Source organism: Humulus lupulus, chromosome X (genome assembly GCF_963169125.1).
Source record: "Humulus lupulus chromosome X, drHumLupu1.1, whole genome shotgun sequence".
In the NCBI taxonomy this organism is placed as follows: domain Eukaryota; kingdom Viridiplantae; phylum Streptophyta; class Magnoliopsida; order Rosales; family Cannabaceae; genus Humulus; species Humulus lupulus.
In genome coordinates, this window is record NC_084802.1 from 209980206 (window position 1) to 209993142 (window position 12937).

Genomic DNA, 12937 nt, shown 5'->3' on the forward strand with positions numbered 1-12937 from the left:
CATCCATACATTAATTAGTGTGCTATACTATATTGTGTAACTATAACCTTTTGATAAAAGCTTCTTTTTTTTTTCTTTTTAATTAAGGTAACATTAAAGCTAAAATCTTAACTGTTGTGAAGATAATATAGCTAGCACTGTTAATCTTCATCTTTCCAATAATAAAAACAACCTTGGGTGGCTCAATACAAAAACAACCTTCATTAGGCCAAGTTCAACTAAGTCCAACCAGCAAATCACCATTTTTGGTGTTATTTTCACACCAAACAAATCCAATCAAACTGATATTTCTCACCATTTTAGTGTTGAGCTACAGTGTCTCACCAAATATAGTGGGGCAAAGTACTGTAGCAAACAAAATTATTTTTTTCTTTACTTTTAAACTTTTAACATTAATATCATTTAAATATATATGTATAATAATGGTAATATTTAATAAAACAATATTATTTTGTGTAATTTTTACTGTTTTGGTTGGAACAGAAAAAAAATATATATATAGTACTGAAATCTCTCTATTTTAGTGATGAAATTTTGTGGTTGGAGTTACATTTCCTTTTACACTATAAAATCAAACAGCTTCAGCATATCTAAGTACACCAGTTACTACTCTCCTTTCTCTTTGTCTTTCATTGTCTGATCTCTCTCTTTGTATTTTTCTCTATACTACCCTTTCGTTTTCAACTGCTCTCGAGTCTTACCAGTACTAATATTACCCCACTACCAGAAACCATGGAAGACATCTGGAATGACATGAACCTTACCTCTCTCCCTGAGAGTACCATTACAGTTAATGCTCAGCCACTCAGAATCTGCCCCCAACCCACCACTACTGCCGCCAACTACCCAAGCATGATGTTCCAAGACTATCTAGGTACTCCTAATTTTGGCAGTAGCCACCCTCCTCCTCCTCCTCCTACTCCGATCACCATGTTCTCCAATCATCATGCTCCGGTACCTTCGCCGGACAGTACTCTTCTGTTTCTGGTCAACCCTCACCAGTACCACTGCAGCAAGTCCAACAACAACCAAGTCTCGAATGTGTCATCTTACACTACTAGCAGGCCTTTTCACTCCTCTTCTTCCTTGTTACCCTCTTATGGCAATAAAAGCTTCATAGCAGCTGATAATGGCTGTGCCCCAGATGACAAACATTTGAGGCGCATGATCAAAAACCGAGAGTCTGCTTGTCGTTCAAGAGCTAGAAAGGAGGAAAGTATTGTATATTTTCGTCTTTTTTTTGTTTTGTTTTTGTTTTCTTATCAAAGATAGCATTATTATTATTATTATTATTGCTTTTTCTAACAATGTATGTTATTATTCTTTTGTATTGGTTTGTACAGGCGTATAGAACTAATTTGGAGAATGAAGTCGCTAAGTTGAGTGAAGAGAACAGAAAACTTAGAAAGAAGCAAATTGAGGTAAATGTTTAACTCTTTTTAGCATTGTATATATATATATTGTTAAAAGCAAATATAGTTACTCTTTTTGGTTTCTTCTATTTTGGGTATAAACTTTTTTCTTTTCTTTCTCTTAGATTGACAAAGAGATTGCTGCCGAACAAGAGCTACTTTCCAAAAAGCGAATCCTTTACCGAACGTCAACTGCCCCATTTTGAGATATATCTATATCTATATATATGTAGGTGTATAAATATATCTCAATGTCTGTCTGTATTGAGTTGTTATGACTTATTACGTGGGTTTTTAATGTTTATATTATATGCTTTTGTTGGGGGAAGGGAACGCAAGCTTTATGTCGATCGAAACATGCAAGTTTGTGTTTTAAGGTTTACAATAGTGACTGTCTAACTACTAATGTTTCCCGTTATGTTATGTTCTGTGGTAACCAAAAAGAAAACAACAAAGTGTATCTTTGGTATTTCCTGAGAGGCTGGAACTTGGTTACGTGGGCCTCCTTTGTTTGTGTAATTTAATTAATGTTAATATATATTTATATATCTATGGTGAGATGGTACTTAGATAGCTAAAAGGCTCAAAATTATATTTTTCCTACTTATATGTTGATTGAAGATTATTATGTGATGATTAGATGACAAGAATTGCTAAGGGGCTCTATTAGTTCCTAATAATACAAAAATGTTGTCATATAATTTAATATATATATTACTTATTTAAATTTAATAAATATTATAAAAAATATTAATCAATCATAAAATTTTACCTCATATAATACTAAACACCTTGAAGAATCAAATACCACACACTCGAAAATAATAGAGACCAAACAATAGAACAAATAAAATCGTGATAGATAAAATTACTTTATTCAAGAATATGGTAGATATCTATTTGGTACTTTGTATTTTTGCAAAGTATTATTTTGGTACCTTTGTTTTCAATAATGCTCATATGGTACCCTGTATTTTAAAATCGTACATATTTGGTACCATAAACTCAAATTTAATTAATAAAATTTTACCAATTTAATCAAACTGCTGTCAATTATGTAAGTTCTAAATTTAAATTTAATTACTTAATTACATATAACTGATGACAGTTTGATTATATTGACAAAATTTTATCTATCAAATCTGAATCTAGGGTGTCAAATATGTATAATTTTAAAATACAAAATACTATATAAGCATTATTAAAAACAAAGAATACCAAAAGAATGAATTCTCTCAAAAAATATTATTAGCCTTTTATAAATATTTCTGAGAATATCATAAAATATATAATATTATTAGTCAAAATATTCGTCCCCGTAGTAACTACGAAATTTATGACATTTCTATTAAAAAAAAAGTATAATTTCGACTACCAAGTTCATTGTATTTAAAATCTAGCTATCACCAGTCTTTTCTCGACAGGGTTATAGCCAAGAACTAAAGTCAGCTGGATAATATGCATCTAAAAATTACACTATTTTCAACCAATCATGTTTGGCAAAAATGCAACATATTGTTTTAAAAGTAAGTTACGTATAATATTTGGGTGGATATATTCACATGTTATTACTCAACTATAAAATATAAATAAATGAACCAAGATATGAGCAAGGATGATGCTAATTTGTTTTTTATTCTTCTCACTTATCCCTCATAATTATTTATTTTTATATAATATTTATAAATTTGTGTGAAAATTTAAAGTTGTCTGAAAAATTTGAAGTAAAAGTGTCTGAAAAATATTTATAAAGTGCTTTGACATATTGATTTGACGAGGTAAAATATATAGATATGATTGAAATAATGGATAAATATGTGATTGATGAGATGAATCCATGTGATATATCAAATAAAATATTTAATATAATAAAAAGGAAACTTTAACAAAAGGAAAGCTAAGCTCCTGTCCATCACCATTTATTTAACAAAAGAAAACTTTATATTATTTTAATAATATAATGTTAATTAAATAAATATGTGACAAACAAATGAATTGTGTGATATATTTGGGTGTATAAAATTTGACAAAAATTTTGTAACTCAAAAAAATATCACCATATTTAAGTGTGACAATTAGAGTCACACACTTTGAATTTGATTTTCATAGAGCTATAAGTTTTATGGTAATTTTGGGTGCCAAAAAGAGTGAGCAAAACAAAAGGACATGTGTTGCATCACAAGTCATGGTATGTGAAATTACACACCAGGCGATGTATCGCGTGGTGGCATTGCTTTATAAGTGAACATCATGGCCTACCAAGCTATGTATTGTCTGGTATGTAGCAACTCAAATTTTGAGTTGTTTGAAACATTTCTAAACAGTTCAAACAGCTCATATAACTTTAAAATCTTCTAACGTCCAATTGATGTTCTGTAACAGCCAAAGAATTTGTGGAGTTTGAAAATTAAAAGGTGATAAAAAAAACTCTATAAATAAGAGTTTTGTGTTCACTTATAAGACACATCATTTTTATTCACTAGAACACTTGACTAGAAATTTACTAAAAAACTTGATAACTCCAAAGAGTTATTTTCACTTGAGAGTTCTCTTAAGCTTAGTGCTTAGAGTATTTTAGAAATAAGCTTTTAATCTTTGAGTTTAATTTAAGATTTTTAAATTTGGATGATATTTGTTTCTTCTACTGTTATAATATATAAGAAATATACGTACATATTAAGAATTGTACAACACCTTGGGCCCGACAAAAAAAAAAATTGACATCCTTAAATTTTAAATTATGGCTTCTGATTGTATACTGATTTGCTTAATAAATTAATATTAAGCAATGAGTAAACCTTTTGGAAACAATATTAAACCTTTTTTTTTCCAACGAAATTTTGACTTTTGGAAAGAAATTGAATGTCATTATTTGTACATTTTTCTTTTCTTTCTTTATTACGATAACAATGTGTAATTAAACTCAAATAATTTTAATGATTATAATTACATTATAAATAAAATCTTGGAATAATATTTTTAATTTAATCCAAATATTAATTGGTATTATTATCTTTATTTGAAGATAAACACTTGAATCTAAATTTTAAAAAATAGTTTTTGTTTTTACAATATTTTCTCAATGCAGAATTCTTCATCATTTTATATATACTAATTATAATCTCCCTTGGATCTTCAACATTTCTGTAGCAAATAATTTTTTTTATTTAATTTGTTTATTTTTATAGAAATGGGTATGTTGTGAATATTTAAATGATTGTTTTATTTTATTAAATTGTTATGGAAAAGGGAGTTGCCATATTTGGAATTCTCATAAACTTAGACCCAATTGTAGTAAAATCGACATAACTAGAGTTGTAGAAGTCCGATTTGGGCAGTGCTATCCTTGGAAAGCTAATTCGAATATCTATAACTTTCTAGAAATATTATTTTTCCAAAATCGTAGTGTAACCAGGTCAAAAATGGGTCTCAAGTCACAGGTTGTTTGGATTACAAAAAACCCAATTCTAATTCCCTTTTCTTTTTCCTTAACCTAGTAATCACCTATAAATAGGTCCTTAAGCTTCTTTCTCTCATTTTTTAAGCTCCGCCCGCCCACATAGAGAGAGAGTGAGAGAGAGAGCTTCAAAAATTGAGGATAGAGAGAAGGGAAGAAGAACACTAAGGTAATGTCTTTGAGTTTTGATTGTGTTTTCCTTTTCTTCTAAGAAAATTTTGACTAATGTTTGGCATAGGGTTAGAATCTCACCAAGGGAAGGCTCTCTAGTACTCTAGGTTTGATTCACACTTTTGTCTACAAGAGATAAATGTGTCTTGCTTCTCTATTCTTGGTTATGGATTTGAAAGATATGTTCCTTTGTTTGGATTGAATAGAAGAGCATGCATGCTAGGATTACAAATGGATTCTTGCATGTTGGGTGTGATTTGTTAATATCGCTTCTTGTGGATTTGTCTACATGTTTCGGCCATGATGCTATAGGGATTCTAGAAGTTGAGTCTTTTATTTTGTTTAGCATATTGTGTTCTTCTATGGATTTGAAAGCTATGGTGATATTTGAACCTTTTTGTGTTACGATATAAATATTTATTGAATTGTTTAGATATTGATAGTGTTGAAAATTGCAATGGTGATAGGTGATTAAGGGTGACACATATTCGAATGTGGTATATAGAAATTGAGTGTGGAATATGATTTTGTGCCATTATAGAAACATGCTATGTGTGATTTCTCATTATGTTATAAATCCATGATTTTGTGTGTTTATGTATTCAAGAAAAAGAATTAAAAACTTGCTAAATATTTTCTTAGTAATTTACAAGCATGTATAAAGGGTTTTGTATATTATTTATAATTAAGTGCATGGTGTTAATTTTGTGATTTTTTTTTTTGTCGGGAATATACTTTATTACTATTCAGATTGAAAAATGGTATGGAGTTACAACTTAACTTTGTTGTCTAGCCAAAGAGCATGCAAATATGCCTCAGAAAATTAGACAGTAAAAATTAAAAAATAAAACACTGAAAGACCGCAAACTTAGCCACATCTGAAACTCCCCAAAGAAGCGAGTTTTTAACCTGAAAATCAAATAAGATTTATAAGTTACATGATATACTTTATATAAACATGTATATATATATATATATTGGGGAGGTTACTGATTATTCTAGTGGAAGGAAAGTCATTCAACTAGATGTTAGTAACATCGATTAAAAGAACAAGTGCCTCTCATTGAAATGTCAATCATATACATGTACTATCAAACCAACAAGAATAAAAAACTTCTTCTAGAAACAACTAAAAGGAAAAAAACAATTAGCCTAAAAAGGCACAAGAAAAACAAACAAAGAAAAATTTTATATGGTGCCCAAATAGAGGTTTGTAAGATTGAATGTATCCTAAGTTGAGGACCATCGTTTGTAGTCTTGGTTGTGCGATCACTACATGCACAAAGCTAGCCTACAAAAACGCACAAAGCCAGCCTACAAACAGGCACAAAAAAGCCTACAAACATTGAGATGGTTAAATTTGTTCAATATTTTCTCAATATAGTGGGCTTGCCCCAACACAAAACCCCCACTATTTTTCTTCACTTTGATACCAAGTATGGTATCAAGTTCTCCAAGATCTTTCATTTTGAAGGTTGATGATAGAAACCTCTTTGTTTCTGTTATCCCTTTCATGCTATCACTTAAGATAAGCATGTCATCCACATATAGGCAAACAATAATCACATATCCCTTACAAGTTATAGAATACAAACACTTGTCTCTATTGTTATGTCTAAACTCATTCGACATAATGGCTTGATCGAATTTCTCATGCCATTGCTTTGGAGCTTGTTTCAATCCATATAAGGACTTTACAAGTCTACACACTTTATGTTCATATTTGGTAGGACAAACCCTCCGAGTTGTTCCATATAGACCTCCTCATTGAGGTCACCATTCAAGAATATCTTCTTGACATCCATTTGATGAACATATAAATTGTGTATTGTAATGACCAAAATTTCCTAATAAGGCTTAGGGCCTTGATTAGGAGGCTGGGAGGGCCATAATTGATTTATTATGCAATTAAATGATTATATGCATGTTTAGGTGTATTAAATATGCATGTGATTTTTAGGTGTATTAATTGGGTGATTTTCATATTTTGGTCATTTCAAGTATATTTGGGATATATGTGGCATGTTTGTGGTGCTTCATTATTATTTGGTTATACTAGGGTTACTCAGCACGAGACGATCCTAGGAGGCAAGCTAGTGGGAAAGTCACAACGGGATTCATAGTTGACTCAGAGTGAGTTAAGGGGTATTTTGGGTATTTAGCACATTACCGGGATACTGGCACTACAAGAAATCTGACATTTACCTACCAATTTCTTACCTACTTATATTTATTTGTAGGTAAAGATGAGTTTTACCTATCAATATTTAATGGTAAGAACTATTCGTAGGTAAATATTGCAAAATATATAAACTATTTTAGATTTATTTTTCGCTACCAATAAACTTGGTAGGTAAAGAGTTTTACCTACATATATATTGGAGGGAAAATTTTTCATCTTTTGGAGCTTATTTTTCCCTCCAATTTTATTTTAATTTTTAAAATTTTATTAAAATTAATGCTGATGTGTCATCAACATTATTCTATAGTGTATGACCATACTTATTTTATAATTTACACATCATTTTATCAATACATATAATATAATAAAATCATAAATAAAGTTATTATTTAATATAAATATATACTTATAATAACCTAAACCCTAACATATCTCTCAATCTCAAATCATCTTCTATCTTCCAAACACTCAGTCGCCTCTCTCTTCTCCGAGCACCACCTCTCTCTTCTCTCTTCTCCGAGCACCGCCTCCACCATTAGACCATGGCTGAGCATAGCCAAGACCCTTCATCTCCATGGTTGAACCTAGAGGCCTTCTTCTTCGTTGTTGAACTGAGATGCCTTCACCTTTTTTCTTGAACCCAAGCGCCTTATTTCTATTATTGAACCCAAACGCCTTCTTCATTGTTCTTGAATCGAGATACCACTCATCTTCATTCTTGAACCCAGACGCCTTCATCTATGGTCTTGAACTCAGGCGCCTCTTCTCTGATCTTGAACCCAAACTGCCGCCGTTCGATCTAAGCCATCGCGTCCATGACTAAGCCTCTATTGTGTGTTGTATGAGCTTGTAACCTTTGTTCTCTGTAAGCGATCTTTGATCTTGAGGCTCTTTGTTCTTTTTGCTTTTTTTGAAAAGTAATTTTTTTTCTTCAGTTTATTGTTTAGAATATGTGTAGTTAGTAATATCTGTTTTGGATTGCTTGGTTTGGATTGAGGATTTTGGATTGCTTGGAGGCTATGAATTTTTCGGACTGGCTGGTGGATTTGAGGTTTTCGGATTGAGGTATTTTGTATGATCACAATGACTAAATCCCCAATAATCTGAAGGATTAGTGATGCTTCATTAATCTGAGGCATATTTTTTCCATGTGTTGTGTACTGCCATGTGTTTGAAATTTTGGTTCTCGAATTGCATAATATATTGTTTATATATTTATGATATTGATAGATTTAGAGTTAGGAATTTTATGTTTCTACTCTGTTTTGTTTATTGATATATTTTTGGATTTGAGATTTTTAGATTATTTTTTATGTTGATATTAGGTTTAGATTTTTTTTTTGTGTTTTTCAATGTTTATTTTGCAGTGTCTTATACTGCTTTGTTTTGTATATTGCCATGTTTATACTAAAAAAACAAAAGAATTTCTTGTGCATGACAGTTTTGCAAGTTATTTCCTTAGAAAAAAATATATTTTTGAAAATGTAGAGATAAAGTATCGATCATTTTTTATTGCTCTGGTTTGTTGTGTTTAGTTATGTATTGTTTCAGATTTGGGTCATCATATTTATGTATTCTGATTTATTTTTAGGAAATCTTTTGTGATGTGTTTGTAATCTAAAATATAAATGATTATTTGGTTAGTCACACTGAAAGTTAGTCACACTGAAACTTTGGTTTGTAATCATTCAAACTTGTATGATTTGAATCTTTCTAACTTGTATAACTATTAGCAGTTTTTCTGAGTTGGAAGTTAGTCACACTGAAACAGAAGCTTAAAGTTTATGCAAACAAACTAATAATTGGTATTATGTTTCATATTGATATTAAGAAAAGGCTCAAATTTGGTTTAATTTTTTTGTAGTTATCTTATATCGATCTCATATAGTTTCTTACTATTATGTGTTTATCTTCTTTGTTCCATTTAAAGTTTGTTAGTTGGTATTTTGAGTTTAGTTATTGTGAGATTTATACGAGTTTGAATATGACTTGTCAATCTGTTTTAGTATTATTTATGATATATTTTGAAAAGCTTGTTATTATGTTGTTTTGAAATATCTTTAGTTTGTATCTATTTGAAGAGTCTTTCTAATAATAAACAATGTGTATATAAACATGTTTTGAATCTGATTTTCAGCTTGTTGGTTGGTATTATGAGGATAAGTGTAAGATATTTGTGTGTCTGGTCTATTTTTTAATCGCTTTGGAGTATGGTTTATGATCTATTTTGAAGATCTATGTGTTTTTTTAAGATATTTTGTCAATGATATTTGAATAATAAGTATGATTAGTTTATGTTGGTGATTATGAGACTTGGTGTGCTCATGTATTTTTAATATATGTTGCTAACCAAGTGTTGTAAATGCCCATAAAAATTCATATTACTTTATTTTGTCTGAAATCCTTATGATGATTAAATTTGGGGATATTTTATGAATTGAATTTTGTAACACCCTTGGCCTCTAGCTCTCTCCATTTATTGAGCCAATCTGCCTATTCAGCCATCGCCACTGCTCAATCCAAAGCTGCTTGTCATCTGTTCTGAGGCTATGACTTGTATTTTCCTATTTTGTTTTTGTCTAAGGTCATAGACTGGTTTTGTCTTAGTTCATGATCTTGTTTGTTTAGTATGTTTTTTATATGCTCTTTGATTTTATTGTGCGATTAAATTTACTTCTGGTGGCTTTAAGAGTTAATTTCAGATTCGTGGCTTTATGAGTTTTGGATTGTTGGCTTGGTGGCTTTGAGATAACTTTGTATGATTTATGTTGATTAAATCCCTAATAATCTGAAGGGTTTATGATGATTGATTATTCTGAGGCAATTTTTTTTATGCTTTGTTTGAGGTAATTTTTTATAATCTGTATTGATCGTTTTTTGTTGCTCTGGTTTGTTGTGTTTAGTTTTACATTTTGGCTTTGGATATTTCTTGTATTTCTGGTTTGGATTCTATTTTTGAATTTGTATCAATTTGAAATATAGAGGTCACTAAATCAATTTGAAACTGAGATTTTTGAGTCTTGCTTGTTTATCTGCAAAAATGTTCAAAATGGTTGTCACACTCATTTAGTCTATCATTGTTTCTGAACACTTGATTTTATAGGTGTGGATTTTTAAGCATGATTTCTAATTTTGGATGCTTGTAAATAATTCATATATACTGCATATGAACTCCTTTGTTTTATCACATGAATTCTAGTTTTCGATGCCTATTGCCTAATAAATGTAGTTTTGAATGTTGACTTATATTTTTTTTTTTCTGATTTGGATCATTATGTTACTTTGATTTTTTTTTTGCCTGTGATGTTGAAGAATGATTAAACTTATTTTATGTTGGTGATTATGGGACTTGATGTGCTCATATATTTTGTTTTTAATATATGTTGGTATATCAAGTGTCATAAATGCCCATAATAATAAGTCATGTTTTCTGAAATCCTTGTGATGATTAAATTGGGGAAAATTATTGTGTTGAAATTAATTATATAATCTTCCTATTGTCACCAACCTGAACCCCACCTCCAGCCATCGTCGGTGTCCACCTCCCAAAGCCATCATCGACATTCACAAGTTCAGTTAGAGAAAAAGGAGCCTCTCGTGCAATAATCCCAAAGTGAAGAATAAGAAGAATATCAATAAAATGACATTATTGAGTTTGTAATGACTTGTAATAGACTTGCTGATATCTTTTTTATGAAATGTTATTAGTTTAACACTCATCGATAAGCAATGAATATTTTATAATATATGTTTGTTTATTTTATTATTAATGTTAAATAATTTATTTGAAAAACAATGTTAAATATTTTTTAAATTAATTACTTTCATTTATTATTTATATTAATTTAATTTAAATATATAATTAAAACTACCTACCTAAAAATCTTTACTTACCAATAAAAATAAGTGTAGGTAAAAATAGGTATACCACAACATGCTACGTGGACCAATCATTTAGTGCCACATAACCAATAAAAATGGGATATTGTTTGACATGTGGAGCAACCACAAGATGCCAAGTGGCGGTATTGACGTATGCCACGTGTATGCTACTATGGAAACCATGTCAGCAGACACGTAGGATGACACGTCATCTGATGACTCATCAATTGATTTATAACTTAGTGGGGTCCACTGATTCTTTTACCTACCAGTATTAATAAGTGTAGGTAAAGACTCTTTCCCCACTAACCTTTACCTACCAGTCTCTTCCAATTCAATATTGGTAGGTAAACCATATTACCCACCATTAGGCTAGTTTTACCTACACTTACAATTGGTAGGTAAAGACCCCATTTTCTTGTAGTGTGGGTAATGGGAATTAATATTTGATGATAAATTAGGAGTTAGTGAGACTAGGGGGAAATTATAGGAATTTTGACTGTTTTACCCCAGGGGCATTTTCGGGACCCAAGCATTAGGATTTGCTTGAGGCTACTTAAGCTTGAAGTAACCTGTCAGAAACATAAAAAGAACGTTCAGAACGTTCTCTCTTCCTCCCGTTCCCTTTTCGTCACCCGATCGCATTTTCAAAGGAAACTTGAGTTTTAGGACTCGGATTCAAGCGAGGATCGAGACATAGCAATTCTAGGGAAGATTAAAAGCTTATTAGCCGGGGGATTTCGTGAGAATCGACATAATCGAAGGTAATCCAAGTTTTAAGTTCTTAATTTTTAAAGTTTTTAAGCTTTGATTGGATTTTTCGTTTTGATGAGTTTTTGGATGAATTGAATCTTGGGTTTTATTAGTTTTGGGAGATTAGGATGTTTGGGAACTTTAATTTTGAGATTTGGATAGGTTGGGGTCAGATTTGGAGCTTTGAAGCTCGAAGAACACGAAGAGAGAAGCCCAGAAATTTGAAGTTCTGGTTTGGGCGCTGTAGCGCTAGGCTGGTAGCGCTACAACGCTAGGTGCTCTATTTTGGGTGTTTTAATTTTTCTTGTAGCGCTGTAGTGCCCATAGGTAACGCTACACAGTCTTCAGAATGAGGTTTTTTTGGTACTTTTTGGGGTTTTGACCCGAGGGCTCGGGGGATGATTTCACCATCATGTTTGGTGGGATTGGAGGTCCCGAGAGCACGGGATTAGTCCTACGATTTGGGTTTTGGAACTTGAACTCATTGAAACACCATTTATGGTTGTGACGAGGTTATCGCTAGGGCTTGGAAACAAGATCGTGCTCGAGGTTCGTTCATTATTAACCTGTGCTTGGACCAAAGGTAAGAAAAACTGCACCCATTATTATGTGATGCATAAGATACATGTGATTAGGGCATGGCATGAATGTTGAATATGGAATTGATCAGAGCTTGAGTCTCTGTAAATGTGCATGATTGTAATTATGCTAGTGATTTTTGAGTAAACATGTTGAATGCCTTACATTTGGATATTTGACATATGATGTATGCCTGGTTGCATTGCTTACTTGTGAGTGGCACTAACCCATGAGTCAGAAATTGGCACGAGTCGTATGGTATTGACTTAAGAGTCAAGAACGACATTGATATGTTCAACACAAGCCGAAATGATTAGATCTAATCAACATAAGCATTGAATGAATCATCATGAGCATTAATGCTTGACTGACCTCAAGTTTGATGAAAACTAAAAGCGCTTGTCTAGTCTAAAGGCTAGTTACTTAGAGCCAGGGCCAAAAGGCTCAGGTGACTACAACGTCACATGGATATGGGTGCTGAGCCTAAGTTTGTGACTCACT

At 31.4% G+C, this 12937-nt stretch overlaps 1 long non-coding RNA gene across 1 annotated transcript; it reads left to right on the forward strand.

Annotated features, from left to right (window-relative positions):
- The first annotated feature begins 571 nt into the window (after positions 1–571).
- Positions 572–1889, forward strand: LOC133804986 (uncharacterized). Its single transcript, XR_009878734.1, has 2 exons — positions 572–1421; positions 1538–1889. It is a non-coding gene; the product is annotated as an uncharacterized LOC133804986 (long non-coding RNA).
- The last annotated feature ends 11048 nt before the right edge of the window (positions 1890–12937 follow it).